This window comes from Anopheles merus, chromosome 3R (assembly GCF_017562075.2).
Source record: "Anopheles merus strain MAF chromosome 3R, AmerM5.1, whole genome shotgun sequence".
NCBI lineage: Eukaryota > Metazoa > Arthropoda > Insecta > Diptera > Culicidae > Anopheles > Anopheles merus.
The window spans coordinates 37,883,428-37,899,873 of record NC_054084.1 but is presented as its reverse complement, the minus strand read 5'-3'; the positions used below and the strand labels follow the sequence as shown (position 1 = coordinate 37,899,873).

The window sequence follows — 16,446 nt, the reverse complement described above, 5'->3', positions numbered from 1 at the left end:
TATGGAAAACTCTGATTTTACATGCGCCTTTTTACGCACTCTCCCGCGGTCAGTAATTGAGATTTCAACGGAGCAGGGGCATGCAAAACCCGAACGCGCAAAGGAACACTCCTGCTGAGGGGATGCTTACCCCGGAGCCTCATCCTTCCAGGCACAAGAATAATGATCTATAAAAGGTACTCCGTGGAGCCAGCTTAAAACTTTACCATCCAAAATAGCTTCTTCAGTAATTAACGAAGCCCACCCACGTACTGTGAGTGAAAATTGGTAGAGGAGAGAGAGGGAGAGAGGGCAACAGTTCAGCGTTTTTATTTCTGCGCCATCGCCTTCCTTCGGACGGTAGCGGGTGGTAGCTTTTTCTAATTTTCTGTACACACCCGACACCCCGAGTAGCGCGTCTGGTTTTTTTTTCAGGCGAACTTGTGAAAGATTAATAATTAAAATTGAATTATAGGTAATGTACATTTTCCTTTCATCGGTCGCACGAAAATATCGAACGAACGCAAGGGAAAGGGAACGTTGAATGAACCGAACAAGTTTCACCCGAAACGGTATGCCCTCCAGAGCGCGGCCAGTCTTTCGCTGTTGGCCTCCTTCCATCGCTCTGAAGATGCTTCCAGGTAATGAGACCAATGACGAGATGGTGGCGTTGATGGTGTTGATAAAAGGACGCGTATCGCGTCCAGGCCATCCGCCGATAGCCTCGGGGCGTTGGCGGGGTGGAACGTGAATTCGATCAAATAAAATTAAAAACACCGTCACACTAAAGCCGAAAAGTTCGCGGACAAGTTACATGGGGCCCTGTGGGCTTCAGACACTGGCCAGAGCGAGAAACAGAGAAAGGTTCGGGTGGCACCATCTCCACCAGTTACACCGGCTTCGGAGAAATTGGATTCCAATTTTCTTCCTCTTTTTATGAGCTGGTCGGATTTTGTGGAGGGGTAAGATTGAGCATGGAGGTGTATTATAACGAGCAACAACAAAAAAAAACCCTAACAGGATCGGCACTGAAAACAAGATTTTTTTTTGCTTCTCCTTCTCTGTACCTGTACCCTGTTTCTACTCCAACAGAAGCACAACGTCATGTTGCTTCCCTTTTTCATTATTCATTCAAACCCTGCGCGCGTGCTGCCACCGCCCGGCCGCATGAACAGTGGCAAAACATTAATTAATTTTCAACAACGCTAAAATACGAGCTTGCCGAATTATGACCAGCGCCTCGGATTGGCATTCGATACGATTTTACCTTTTGCCAGGAAGCTGCTTTATGCTTCAGCTCTCTGCTCCAACACGCGCTCCGCTACTGAACGAAGCATTGGCACTGACTGACCAAAACCACGCTGTTTACCTATTTTGTCAACACACTGGCTCCGTGCATTGCGGGACGGGAAGTGGTCGGGTTTGTGCGATTGAAATCAAACAGTCTAAGTTTAATTAACTCTGATTCTACTCAGTCCGGTTTCGGGACGCCACCTGCGCATGGCGTATGGTTTATGTGTACACTATTACTCCCACCATAGTAGTAGCAGCAGCAGCAGCTCTGGCAGCACGTGTAGGTCGACGACGGCAGCGCTCATAACAACTCCGTTCTGGCACAGCGCACTGATGCGTACGATTGAAAGATCAATAATTAATTATGATGCCTGAAAAACGTACAAAAACTACGAGAAGCTGGGAGGGAGAGGTGTTTGTTTTGCCGCGAGCCACGACAACACGTGTTAGGTATGTGTACGGTGCACTCCCCCCGGACCCGGTACGCCGTCACCATCGTCATCTACTATTTATTGATGGCAATTGCCAATCGCTTAATTCTCTCGCTTGTACGGTACCCAAATCGAACACTGAATGAGCAGCAGCAGTGCGCTACACAGCAACAGTGCACACGCCTAACCGGTAACGTTCGCGTCCGACGCGATTGTTGCAATTGTATGAATCATAAGTATTCATTCATACGGAAATGTGATGCCGTTTCGTCGGCAGTCGGCAGCCTACGCCATGAACGCACAAGCGAATGAGCGATCGAACGAATATGAATGATGAAAGCTGTATTAATAGTACAACATACACTCCAATAATCGATTGAATAATGCAGATTTTCGGAAAAAAAACATGTTGTTAATACGGCTAGCACCCAACAAACAATGATCCTTTACCATACGTTATACTAGAAACACTACATTCTCAAGTACAGAATTCCACTCCACAAAACTTTAAGTAAAAGCTTTGTTTAACCTTGATAGAAGCGCGCACACAACACTACCTTGCTCACGTTTGTTCTTTTACGCACTGTGGTATTTTCGGTACGGTTGTAATATCCCGGACTGAAAATAAATAAAACAACATTTCTTCAGCATTCTCTCCCTTGCATGTTTGCTTCCCAGATGCAGGTCTTCTGGGCGAGCTGACCAAAATCATAACTCGCTCGCTGTCAGAAGCAGCCACCCCTCGTATCCTATTCGTCAGACCGGATCACGAACAACCGACCTGAATTGCAGAAGCTACTTCAGCTAATTAGCGGTAATTGACTTCAGAACAATTCCTCCGTAAAACGACACCGAAAGCTTCGACACGGTACACTCTTTGGCACCGTGCCAGAGAAATTGCTACAAGTTGTTCTCAGTTATGGGATGCTGCTGCTGCTACTGCTGCTGCTGTCTGGCGTAGCATTTCGTGTGTTTGCTGCAACAGAGCACAGATAGTGGGGTTTGTTCCGTATTCTTTCGCGATTCCACACCAACCATTGCGGGTTCGTTGTACAATCGAGAGGATGGGGAAACATGACATTATATCGGATTCATCATCAAGAAAGCTGTAGCATTTCGGTACAAGTCCCATTAAGTTGGATTGGGTTTTATACATCAGTCCAATGAGAGATCGGTCTGAATTGCAGTTTACCTGTTTGTTTTTAATTAAAGTATCCCTCTAAACCCTCTATTCATTAGGGTCATACGTTTATTGATTATTCCATACTATAAGGCCTTTATGAAATTCATTGTAGAGGATGGATAAATGTGCATACTCCTTGAAACTCTCATTTAAATTTTTCATTTGGTTTGAGCTAATGTTTTCAATGATGTTTATTTATTTTCAATTTCGTTATCAAAGCGTAAACTATTTTCAATTAATACTCTGAAGTTTTTGTTTATTACATACTGACTGTCATGGCCCTTGACATTCATTATAGAACAAACAAGGGCGTATTGCTACGTATTTACATTAAAATACAAATTTGCTTTTCTTCATGTTTGCAGTTTATTTGATCTGAAAATCAATTAAAAGCATGACGCAAACATAATACATATATTTGCCGAATAAAATTGATAAAAAATACACAACGATGCAACGAACCAACATCAAACACCGTACTTCTTTGCTTCGTCCTCATTGCTAATGGATCACCTTCCACAACCAATTAGGCGCACAAGATTGGCAACCAGTTTGCAAATCAACGGGAAACAAAAGCCTTCGAGCACACTTCGGTACGAGCGAACCAAAGGGATTTGTTTATATTTTTATAATTCATGACCTTGTGTCTGCTCTGCCCGAGACCCGAGTGATGAAATATTTCCGTTCGAATCATTCTGCCGAGACGACGCCGCAAACGTCGTGCACAAACCCACCGTAGAGACCATTCGACCGACTGCCGTTTGGGGAGGCGAGTTAATTGCAGTGGAAACTCGTCGAAAATAGTAGGCCTGAGGCTACGAAAACGACAGCTCCAAAACAAAATCTCAACACCATACGTAAGGGAGAGACAAATAAAAATACACCCGTTGAACTCAGGTCTCGAATGTTTGTTTGCTAACACAGCGCGCCGACTAGTGACTTGACGCAAAACGGTATCCTTCAAGGTTCACAACACAACGTCTTAGTTGGATGAATTAAAGTGCGTCTTTATTTCGGGTCGAATGTTCGGGTTCAGATCGGAGCGAAAAAGAAGGAAGACCTGATGATCCATTCCTTCTACCAGAGAGATAAAACTGTAATGGATTTCAAACGTTCTTTGTTTGTACCATATTTGTATAGCTTGCGTGTAGTAAGAAATATGAAGTTTTGATGCACTAACAAACTGAAAATGAATCTTTTTTTTTCACTAACAACTTTAACTTTACTTCCAACTATGTACGTGTATTCATGACATGTCTCTTAAAGCTTGATAAAGCACACCAAACATTACAACTCTCCCTCTCCCTTTACGAAAGAATCACGTCCCACTCGGAGACACAAATGACAGACATCACTTGGTATCGTATCTTCCAAATATCTATATTACCGACTGTAAATCTCGGCAGCTGAATGACACGAGATTACGCACTGATGCGAAACCATCGCTGTTAGAAGCTTTCTTTTCTTTTCGAAACGCACACCAGGATACTCGGAATACGATACTCTGGTGCCTTCATGCCCCGGGTATGCTTCGAGTGCCCATAAGTTACACTTCCGTCCGGGTTGCCAGCATCACGAAATGCGGCAAAGATTTGTGCGGTTAACGCAAATGATGTACGGAATACGAAACAGACTGTCACACTACTACTCCACAACAAATCTTGCTTCGCTTCTTGCACTTAACAAAAAAAAAGAAGACGCAAAGCCACCGACTCCAGCCCAACTGTTCGCCCTACCGTCCTAATCGTCCTAACGTGGCATGTTACATGGAACGTTAACTGGGGATGGTATCGAACATAAAGCCGACGATGACGACAACGGCCACTAAGTCCATCAACAAAGATGGCGAACTCTTCAAAGATAAACGATGCAATAAAAAAGGATGGCCAGGAATTAAGGTGAAGGTTGTATTCCCTGTTTGTGTGTTTGTGAGTTTTTTTTTTGTTCCCTTTCCTTTTGGACAACTTTTTTTCTCGCCCTGTGCTAGGTTTCTTTCGCGCTGACGAATTTGTCCGGTGATCTGTTTTCTTCGTGACTTCTTCCCCAAACCTTCGTTCTTGGGGACCAGAAGTAAAGGAGCAAAAACACACAAAACAAAGCACACCGGCACGCTTGTCCCATGGCAATAGGATAGGAAACGGCCAGCAACAAGGTGTGTCACGGAGCACACGAAAACTGCCGGGAATGAGGCAGACTATCCCGAACGCGATGTGTTTTAGACAGTCGATTCTGCCCGGGACTGGCTGAGAACGGTTGGTGCTTTGCGAGCTGCTTTAACTGCGCCACCTCACGATCCTGCTTTTCGAACGGTGTCATAAAACCACCCCTCATGGCCTGGTGATGATGGCCACCAGAAGAACAAGGAAGGAAAACGAGAAGGTTATAACATAAGCTCCGAACAAGGGGATGAAGGCCAGAGGGGAGCCGTTTTAAAGATTTTTGTGCGTGTATCTTTTAGGGTGTCATCGCGGTCGAGGTCACTGTTGGACTGTCGACAGGTTTGTTAAATACAGAAAGGTAGCTTCCATGCAAAGCCTGCAATAGAAGTAATGGAACAAGTTGGTTGTATCCACCAAATATGGAAGACTGATCTAAGAAAATAAATTACAGCATGCAACCAAAAACAAGCCTGTCATTGAACACACGAACACATTAATTCCTAAAATGTAAAAAAAACGTAAAAACAATTTTTTTACATTTTTTACAACACTGAGTCGTTAATAATACAGTACACCATGTCTTTCATAGACCCAGTTGCTTCATGTGGTTCAGATATCTACAAACCGGTACCAAAAGGGAAACTTTTGATCAAACACGCAGCAATCGTTTCCTATTGATCGTTTATGCAACTTTGACCGTAACCGTGTTCTTCACGCACACCATTCCCCGCCCAACACCCCGGCATAGGTCTAATCCATGAAACAGCCGATCGTCATTGCGAAGCGAAAGTAGACATCTACTAGCGACAATGTATCAACCACGAACGAAACCTCAACGAAGTAATACCAAAACCAAGAAGAGAAGAAGTGCCTTCCTCCAAAAACAACCAAACGTCACGTTTCTGGTTAGCCGGACATTCATCTCCGGAACTACGGCGGATCTCCCGGAGCGCGGGGAGATCGGAAGATTTATCCATTGGAATAGTGCCGGCTATCGTTAACAGTGCGAAATAAAGGAGAAAAAATGTGAGCCGATTTTTGCCATCACCGTACCCACCTCATCTCGGCGTGACCCATTCCTGTCACCTACATCCAATCTCGTACACTCGTGCTGGTACGCGCGCTTATTTTGGCGACAGAGAAGCCTACCAACTCCGGTGTTGCATAAGCGGCGAGGCTTGTCTTTGGAAGGTGGAAAGGTGGCACAAAAGTAAAGTCGGCGGAAATGCTTTCACCATTCTGTACACCACACGCGCGCCCACAATCACACTTTTCATCCCACCGGTCAAAAACAGTGAAACATGAGTCTGGCGTTCTACGGCACGGGAGCCATTTTGCGGAAAGCACAGGCCGTGGCACGTGGTCGGTCAGTTCATCATTGTCATTAATCAGCCGAGGATTAGACGAATCGGTGTGACTGGGCCACGGTTTCATTTCGAGTTTCCGTTGAAAAGCTCCAGCGGATTAGGTTCAACCTGGGATGTGGTGTGGTGGCCTAATATTCACCCCAAGAAAAAGAGACGATTTAGCCGAAACTCATCTCGCCAGATAAGCCCCCCGGAAAAGGTAACATTGTGACTGCATATGATAAGGAAAATCTGAACACGTTTGCACTGTGTTGTGCCGTTAATCTTAGTCATCATCTTTCGAACACACACTCAATGTGGCAAGGGAAAGAAATCATGTAGATCATGGGTAAACACACACACCCCGCACTCGGTAATACTTTGCTTCAACACACGAGGTTCAATATTCGATGGAAGATGAGCCGAAAAACACGAAGCCACGTGGTAAACAAACACTTCACCGAAAGGCAAATCAATATTGTATTTACCGCGCGTTTGGCCTCCCTAACGGAAGTGGCTTGTTTTTGATCTGGATTAATGGAATCTGAACAGGTCGGACGTTGGATGTAGAAACTCATTTGCTAATTCCAATCCACAGGAAATGAGGTTCACTGCTAAATGCAACCACGCGTATTGACATTGTCTTTCTTACATCCATCCATCATTATTAAATTTTCCAAAAACCAAGTTGCCGTAGTACTCTATCAACCTCATGCAATGCTGACATTGATTTCGCATGCCGTAATTCCGGCGGAACGTGCCCTATCGCAGTTAAACTGCACATTGCAACAGAATTGCAACCACGCAGAGAGAAAACGAGAGAGAAATAGAGAGAGTCAGTTCGATTCAATTCCCAGTGGCGAATTTGAATTCAACAAACCATCCGGATCGAACGGCGGTAGGTGTACACGGCGAAACGCGCCAACAAGAGGATCAAAGTTCAACAAACTTTTGCGGCTAACCACCCCATACTGCCCCTACACCCAACAGCTGTGTGTGTGTGTGTGCGTGAACGATTGGTAATGCATTCACTGCACGTTTGCTTCAAATTCTATTGCACTACCCCTTACCAGTTGCCCTTCTTCCCGGTCGATTAACACTCGAACGAACGGCGCGAGGGGCAAGCGAAAGCGAATCTTTAATTCTGGAATCGGTGGGAAAAGTTCACGGAACGGAAAATCGATTCTGCCGTTCTATTCTACCCAACAGTCTGCACTCGGTACTCGGCAGGTCGATAAATTCGCTGACTGTCAGTTCGCATTGAGCAAAAACCTTTTTTGTTGAGTTGAAGTTTTCTTTATCCTAATCTGGACCGGGTATCGCCAACTCTTTTTAAATGCATTATTGAGCGGAATTGTTTGATGTGGCACAGATGCAAAGTTGCGCTCTCAAAATTTCCACTTCAGATTTTTGCTTTGTTGCAGATAACATACTTGCTTTAAAGCATTTAACTACTTTGCACGTTACAAATGAGCTACAATCAAAGCACGCTTGCTATTTTTTAGCTCGGAATGTGTTAATGGGAATTTGCAGATCAAAGCATCTGGCAAATTGCTGTGATGTGGTATGCTAAGTACTTGCAAAGAAAATTCCTTCCCCTCACAGCAAAATCTTTGAGTGATAAGAACACTTGATATTCTAATGTTGTGTACCATCGTTGTAGGATGAAGGTTTGCAGCTTTTTTAAAAGTACACGACACGTTTCGTTGGCTTCCACTTGAATCATTCAAGATCTCTTACTTCAAATGGCCCATTTATGACGGTTAAAATCACCATCCAAAAAACGAAAACATAAAATTAATCACCCACTGTATCAATTTACCCCCTTTGCCCTTTTTCTTTCATTTTACAGCTCCCCGAAAACACTGCACGCCACCACCGAAACAAGACAAGCGGGCAGACGGTTCTTCGCTTTTGCGTAACGCGAATATCCATCTGCATGGTGCCGCCGTACGCAGGCCGCGGTGGTAATTGTATCATCATTTCGATTCATAATTGCTCACAGCCAATGCATCATATCACACGCGTGCACACTATGTGCGACGACAACAAACATCATACACCCGTCCCACACACAATGACGAGAACGCGCCACCACCAACGCTGCACAATTGGCATGGCGCGAATGGGAAAGAAATGAAATATATAGCACACAACAGGAGAACAAAAACAAAATAACCGTGTTAGTGCGAACGACGCCACGACGAGCGACAATGGTTGGAAATATGTTGTAAAACGTTGTACACCGGGTTGTCGGTTTGGGGCTGCTGGCAGTTATGCTTCAGCCAGACCCGAGCATGGCTTCTCTCACGGCGCTCCACAACTATAGCTGCGTGCAACGGATGATGGTAAGGCCGCTGCCACCGCCGCGGTAGCTGGATACTTACTATACTCATAAATTTAATGAGGCATAAATCTTCTTACAGTAGCCTCCAAATACAGGCCCCACGCTGCATGCCACGTTTTTGAAGGGACTGCCTTTCCGGACCATGAGTCCGTCGGGTCGAGAACGTGGAATGGAGTGGCGATTGTCCATTTAATCGAAACGTATATTCATCATTCGCACGTAATGAAGGATGCCATTGAAGCATGAGCGCATTTTTCTTCCGGCCAAACGGTCACTAAACGTAATTGGGCACTTTTTTATCTCCCGTTTTCCGGGGTTTCCGCGGCGGCAGTGTGTGGTGTGTAATTGTGATAAATTGTTTCATTTGATCGCGTGCAACACTTTGCGCCAGCGTGTCAAGTACGACGCTTATGCAAAGCTACACACCCTGAAAAGCGGAATTCCGAAAACAAAATACTTCATTTAACAGGGGAAACCCAAATTAGGACAATCTTAAATCAAACCTTAGCCAAGCCGATTACACAAACGCTGTCCAGTGAAATCCAGCTGTTTGACGCTTGCGATAATGCTGCGATACAACTCTCCTGCTCCGAAACATAACACAAGTTCAACCAAACATCCCTTCACAAAGGAACACAATCTCATGTTTTTGTCAACCGCCGACTGCGGTGATCAGACAAACTCCCCTAAAAAAAAGATCATTCCAATGCAGCCCACGGTTAAAGCGATCCGGTGGCGCGGCAAAGGGGAGTTATGAAATTTCCAGTTTCCCTCCTGGCGACAACGACGGCGACACACTGCTGTGCGACAACAACGACGGCTCCACACTTTCCCTTTCAAATTATTTCCAAATCAATTCCAGCCAATTCGAGATCGAGCGAGCCCTTTTCGGGGAGGTCGCAAAGGTCCGCTAAAGTGCAACCAACCCTCCCTCCCTCCGAAAGAGCCATAGCAAGGGAACAAACACACAACATTTGAAATGCCGCTAAGCATCTCGTTCCCTTTCGTCTCTTCGGGGTCTTTCTTCCCGTTGATCGCTCGAGCCCCGTTTCTAATACCCTTTTTTATTGCTCTCCATTTCCCATCGATTCCCTAGCCTTCATTAACGGCAGCATCCGAAAGCTGTCACTAGCGTCGTGCGTTCTCTACGCTTCCCCAACAGCGGAAGGCGGACGAGTCGAACGAGCGTAGCAATAATGTTTGGTTTTATGCTGCAGAGACTCCACGGGCCAGCTGATTGGCCTTTTTTTTTTTAAACGTTGCTCTCTTAACTCCCAACCCAAATGCGCCACACGCTTGCAGCCCTCCGTTATGTGCAGTCGGATCTCCGCGGCCCAGTCTGCGATTGCTTTATGACGGCAGTGTGGGCTTTCGAACGCTTTCGCTTTCGATCACCTTCAACCGTGTGCAGCACGGGGCCTAATTCTGCTGCGCTCTGTTTTCGACTCCCTCTCTTCCATCGCTTCTTGAAGCTCTCTTTCTGAGGAGTTATAAATTAAACCACGCAAGCCCGCCGGAGCGTAACGTTATGCACGTGCGCTAGATGGGCCCGCGATGGTGAAGAATGTTCCCTAGAGTTACACGATTATGACGATATCTTCTTCTCAAGATGCGGCTCCGTTTTGCAAACAACAAACCAAGCCAGCTTGCTGAAGAAATCAGCCTACCGAGGCCCAGCGGTTACCGAATTTGTGAGAAATCTCTAACAAACACCGACGGCAACAAAAAAAAACGTTTCTTCACATGACGTCACGCGCGGCGCTGTGGCGTGCATAAACCTACGATACGCATTGTCGGAGGGTGGTGGCGAAGTGCTACACACGTTTATTAATATTGCTTTCGGAAAGGTACTGATTTCAATACATTCCTCCCAGCCTGCCCAATGTCTCTCTGGATTGCCATTATTATTCAACGGGCTATACAAAATATTGATTTGCCTTTGCGTGTGTATCAACATGTCTTACGTTCCATCAAAACAACATTCCTTTATATCATCTTGGCCCGTTCCGTTTCATCCGAGCCAGCCAAGCCAGCCCACTCCAGCGAGGCTGTCAAAATCTGACCGGCCCGGGACGAGGTCGGAAACACGCGCTACAGGTCGCATGACATCATCATAAAAGTCATCAATTTTTGCAGTCATTAGTCCGCCGCACACGCTTGTGGCGCACACACCGCTAGCGCTTGCGGAGCCTCGGCGTGCAAATGGCTTGTTAGGCTTGCGTCCGAGCTTCGCACGACGATGACAACGGATTCGGACGGTCGTCGCTAAAACATCATCGATCTACTCTCGGCTGCGTACGATGATCAAATCAACTTCGAACACACATCCCTTCACACATTACTCATCGTCGGCTCGGCTGGGGGATGAGGCCATACCGGTTGGGTGCTAAGGTTCAAACCACTATCCCTCTATCACAGAACCAAACGGTTTTGCTTCTCCAAACACCCAAATGTGCCCGCAAAGAGAGAGGTCAAGCCCGCATAGAGTTGCTTGTTGCCAGCGTGTTCTTAACAGCATTTCGACCTTTCGTGCAGTCGAAACAATCATTAATAACTTTATGGACGGGTTTCAGCAAATTAACTTTCAGGTTTGGTGGTTGCTCGATTACGAAGCTAATTGAATGTGCTGCACCTTTTGCTTTAAAAAATGACTGTTTTTACTTAACTAAACGGCGCTGTTAAGCATTAAAAAACGATACATAAAACAACAGAAAGATGAATTATTTGTTCATTTTACTTAGCGATCGTTCAGGCTCAACAAAACGATACCCTCCATGTGGCTTAACTACAGTGTGCGAGATTTTTTTTTTTTTTGTGAGCGGTAGGGGTTTTTTTCTACTTTGCTCAACACCATCCATCACTATGCATGAAAATCATTCAAATACCATTGCCTTCCATCCATCTTGCTATTGATCCCACTTCACCGTCATGGCATATTATTGCAACTCACGCTGCATGTAACAGTACGCGCACACACACACACACGAACATAGTTTAGATATCACTTTCCCACCCTCTTTTAGTCGTAAGGTCCCGCCGTGCTCTTTTAAAAGCCTCCCTCCTGGAAGACAAATTAGACCCACGACATCGGCGACAGCCGTACCACCCCTTGCGTAATGGACTTAGAGCACGAGTGTGAATTAACCCGCTCGCTCGGTAGTCGAAATATGCGACCAGCCGTCGAACACTTTTGGAAAGGGAAATATCCAGCATAACAGTAGCCAGACAATAACACGAAAATATTTTAAAAACTACCTATACAAAAAAACGCACAAATCGCAATGATTAATCATTAGCAAGGCAGAAAAGTTCAACGATCACCTATACAAGCAACAGCAAATCAATCTACTTTTTTTGGGCACACGTGTGTACCCAAACACACATAGAAAAAAGCGCACACCGGCTAAGGTGCAACACATTCGGTGCGACAAAAACCTGCACATGCTGCGGGGCGTTTAGGGGGTTAAGTAGTGCAGCTGTTTGTTCAAATGTTTAACACAAGTTCCACCATGTGCAGTCCGTCCCACATTGGAGCGAACCACTACGGTTCCCCCGCTCTTCCCACCCAAAACGAACAGTTGTTGACCGGCTTCCACACGCACAGAAAATGACGTACACTCACACACCAACAAAAAAAAATATGCTCAAACTATCCACGCGCAATATCTAACGGAAAGGGATTTCTCCGATCGAGATCGAGCAAAAAAAAACGAAACTAAAACAACATAACAACTTGCCACTGACCGGACGGTTTGGTCACTGTTCGTGCTGTCATGTGTGTCTGTGTATGTGTGTTCATTCAGATTGTAAAAGGCAAAAGACCTAATGCACTAAAGCACAACTACGAGCGGCGTTCGCGCTGCGTACAACGGTCCCATCAAACCCAATCAAACCCCGCATCGAATGCATTTACCAAACCCTGTCATCAGAGGACCGGCTTCCCCTCTCTGGTGGCAGGGGGGCAGGAGCAATACGGTACGGTTGTTTATGAGTTTAACAACCAGCTTCTTGTCCAGTACATTGGGCGGGCGTAGGAGTCTACTACTACTCTCGTTGTTTACCAACCGCATAGTCCGAAACCGTCCGAACGCAGCAAAAACCAAAGTATAGAGAGCACTTACCCCGCCACGTGTGTGTGTGTGTGTGTTTGTGTGAATCTAAACTTTCGAGAGTTTGCCGTGGATAGCTAATCGACACCTTTTTCTGCACCTCACATCCGTTACGCTTTGTTTGCCACCCAGGGGTAGTAGCCGTGCGCGCGAAAGATGTGCCAGCCCATCATCTATCCATGCTCCGCAACCGCCCATTGATCAAACATCGGAAGGAGCACAACAGTAGGGAAAACTTTCGCTAATTGCACGCGGTTTGATGGCGCGCAGTTTGGTAATTTATTTCCCTTCTGTGCCAAACGCCTTCGATAACGTATGCCCACACACACAGACCTTCTTCTCCGTGTTCGTTTGCATTACAATTTCGGTTAGGGAAAGGCTTGTTTTGTGTGTGCGAAACTTAACACTAGCAGCCGCATATCAAACTGAACGGTAAGCGTATATTGCAAACGAGCCACACAATTAAATTGTGCATCATGATGGGAATGGGAGTAATTGGTGGTGATTTTCATTTAACATGCACACATTAATGCAACGGAAGCTTCGACCCGTTCCGATTCAGTTCAGCGCGTGGAAAAGCGATTGGAAATTAATTTCCCTCCAGCGAGCTTCGGATGCAACCGATAGGGTACAACAACCAATTCTAACCCATCGGAAAAGCCCCCCCTAAAAATAAGCTAGAATTAATAATCGTCGCGCGTTGCGAATTGTGCGATCGACAGCGTTTAATTTTAATTTCATCATTCGCACTACACACCCATGTAAAACACATCAAACGAATGGGCCCGGGTGGTATATGCTCTGAGAGGATGGATTTAATTTTTCAACATAAAACACTCCCTCCTCTTAACACACACACACACACACACACACGTACTTCCGGAAGAAATCACACCGGAAGAGGTACGCGCGATTTAAAGCACACAAGGGCGCGGGCGCGCCCGGAAAACGCAGCACCACAATCTGCCCAAAATCTTTATGGAAGTGTAGAACTTGATCGTTCTTTAATTTCTCCACCACTTTAGTAAAAAGCATCGTCTAAAGCGTAAATACATGCCTGCCAGCAGCGAACGGGTTTTCCTCGTCAGCCATCAACCAGTTAGTCAGTCAGTCAGCCAGCGCTAACCCAACGAACTGGTGTACCGTTCTCTGCGAGGAGAGGCCCAGGCCAGGCGTCAATTTAATTCCGGCACGTTATACCATTACCATCAACACAAACACATACAAACACACACACACGCATGTACACCGATAGGAAAGGACTTCCAACACGATTACGCAAAGTGCCTGATAAGCCCTTAGGAAAAAGGTATTTTCATGCCCCTGCCTTGCCTTTTTCCGTTCCTGATACCTGGGGGAAGTGGGGTTTCTTTGTCGATCCGTGCGTCCCACACTGAATGGGTTTATTTCCCCCCTTCTCTCTTTCTCTCGTCCTGCAGCTGGTGACTTATTCCACCAGCTTCCGCTTGCGGTGGTGGCCTGCCTGGGGTTTGCTTTAGTGGCGGCACGCCTTTTGGAGCAGCAAGTGGAGAGCAAAAACGAAAAAAACAAGGTACAATTTCCTTCCGAACCGTTCCGATGGCGGGTGGTGCACGCGATCTATTATACAATGTTTTTCCGCGTCCATTCTTTTGGTTTCTTTTCACCCTTGTCGCTTTGCCCGTTCTGTGCCGGCAGAAGCGAAACGAAGGTGTTCTTTTCAATTTCAAACAATCCACCACGCCACGCGGCGGTTTGCCTTCAATCGACAATCGTGTCTTTTCCCCTTCATCGCGACGCTGCTGTGTTTGATCGTTTCGAACGAAAAGCGCGGAGGGAAAACACACACAACGGTCACTACTGTGCATCGATCTGTGAAAAAAACGTCCCAGCCGCCGCGTTTTGGCAGAGAAAATCTGTTACATGAGCATTCTCACACTGTCCTCTACACCTCCCCGATCCCGATTAATGCTTCCCAGAAAAGAAATGCTTCACCAGCGCGTCACGAAGCTACGGCCTACGTCATTTTTTTGCCCCGTGCGACCCTCACTCGCGATCGATCAGCTGAACCGCCAGCAGAGCAGACAGGGGGCAGAAGACGAGACAGAAGTTTTCTTCACCAACAGTTTTAAATGTCAACCCAAAACCGAAACCGTCCAGCCGGCTCCCTTCGGACCTCATCGCAACCCCGTTTCGTGCAAAGCGAGAGGAGGAGAGAGAGAGAGAGAGCGATTGAAATCGAACGTTTTCCACTTACAGCCGCCAACGGATTGACGAATTAGGTGCCGCCAGGGAAAATGAAATGAGAAAGGAAAACGCAGCGCACACACACACAGATAAACCGTTAGGCAGCAAACAAAAAAGCAGCGTGTCCCGGTGGCAAATCTCGAGGGCGTTTGAGCGAGGAAAATGTCTGCGACTTTACATAAACACCTTACAGCGCTCTGCTGCACGCGTACTGCGATGGAAGTGCCGCGATGGAAATCGGCCAAAATACGGCCCCGCACACAGGCACTCTGGCGCGTCCCCGGGAAAAGGGATCTATCATTTTCCGACGCAACCAGAAGAAGAGCGAAAAACGAGCACGTGGTGTGTTTTTGTGTCTGTGTGTTTGTGTTCGCTTTCGGTGTAAGCGCTGCTCGGTGTAAGCGTATATTTGTTGTTTTTGCTAACGAAACGGTTTCGCTTCTAGAGCGGTAGTTTTTGCCCACTGCCATTGAACGTGTGTGTCTATACCCTTTTCCCTTCCCCTCGATGATGTCGTCCGTCAATGTACAGCATAGCAAATGCGATCGACAAAAACCAAGCCGGAGAAAAAACAGTAGTTTGCTGCTAGCTACAGACTATTCAAAAATAGAACTATGAAGCCCGCCCGAACAAAACGCGGCGAGGAAACCGATTTATCCGGGAAACCGTTGGCTGGTATGGAACAACACAGTATGGGAGGGAAAACCAAACACACAGTTGCTAGTCTAATATCAAGCGAATACGGATGCCCGCTTTAGCTGGACGAGTCGCGACGATAAACGTATTGTTGTTTAAACTCAGGAAATTACCATTAAGAAATCGCTAGCCTTCCAGAACAGAACGAAGATTCTTTTTTTTACACATTTAGTATCTTACGAGTAGCATTTAACAGAGAAATAGAACATTGCATTACTTTGCTTCCGGTAACGGATGATGTTGTTTGGTCAACGATGGCGCATTTCTAAGCCAAACTGCTGAAGCACCACGGCGGGATCAAGAATGTTGTTATACCGGGTTTTCACGACCGGACAGCAAACAATCTGCTTCGTTGTGTCACTGCTATCACTTCACTCTTCACAAGTACAGACGTTTCCAAATAGGTATCGTTACAGTACACCTACACAGCCACATACACACTTCTTCAACGTGAATTCACAGGTTGTTTTTTTTTCTTCTTCTCGTTATCACATCCGGCCCGATCACTGCGTTGTATTACGACTGAAAAGCAATTGAATAAATTGAATTTAAAGAACAAACATAAAAAAACCATCCCAAAATGCCAGAACAGAAGAGAAGCTTCTAAATAGAGATTGTTGCTTGCTTTGCGCTGCTTTGGTGCTAAAATCTTCACACTTTCACTTCACTGCACCCAC

General features: G+C 46.1%; 1 protein-coding gene across 10 annotated transcripts in view; it reads right to left on the bottom strand.

Annotated features, from left to right (window-relative positions):
- LOC121597302 (RNA pseudouridylate synthase domain-containing protein 2-like) overlaps nucleotides 1-16,446 on the bottom strand; it is a 196,744-nt gene that overhangs the window by 133,042 nt on the left and 47,256 nt on the right. For 9 of the 10 annotated variants that reach the window (XM_041922952.1, XM_041922950.1, XM_041922954.1 and 6 more), the window contains exon 2: nucleotides 15,987-16,291. The exons of the other annotated variant lie outside the window; for it this stretch is intronic. The gene's annotated coding sequence lies outside the window, so the exon portion shown is untranslated. The remainder of the gene's footprint in view (nucleotides 1-15,986; nucleotides 16,292-16,446) is intronic. 10 annotated transcript variants of the gene reach the window in all.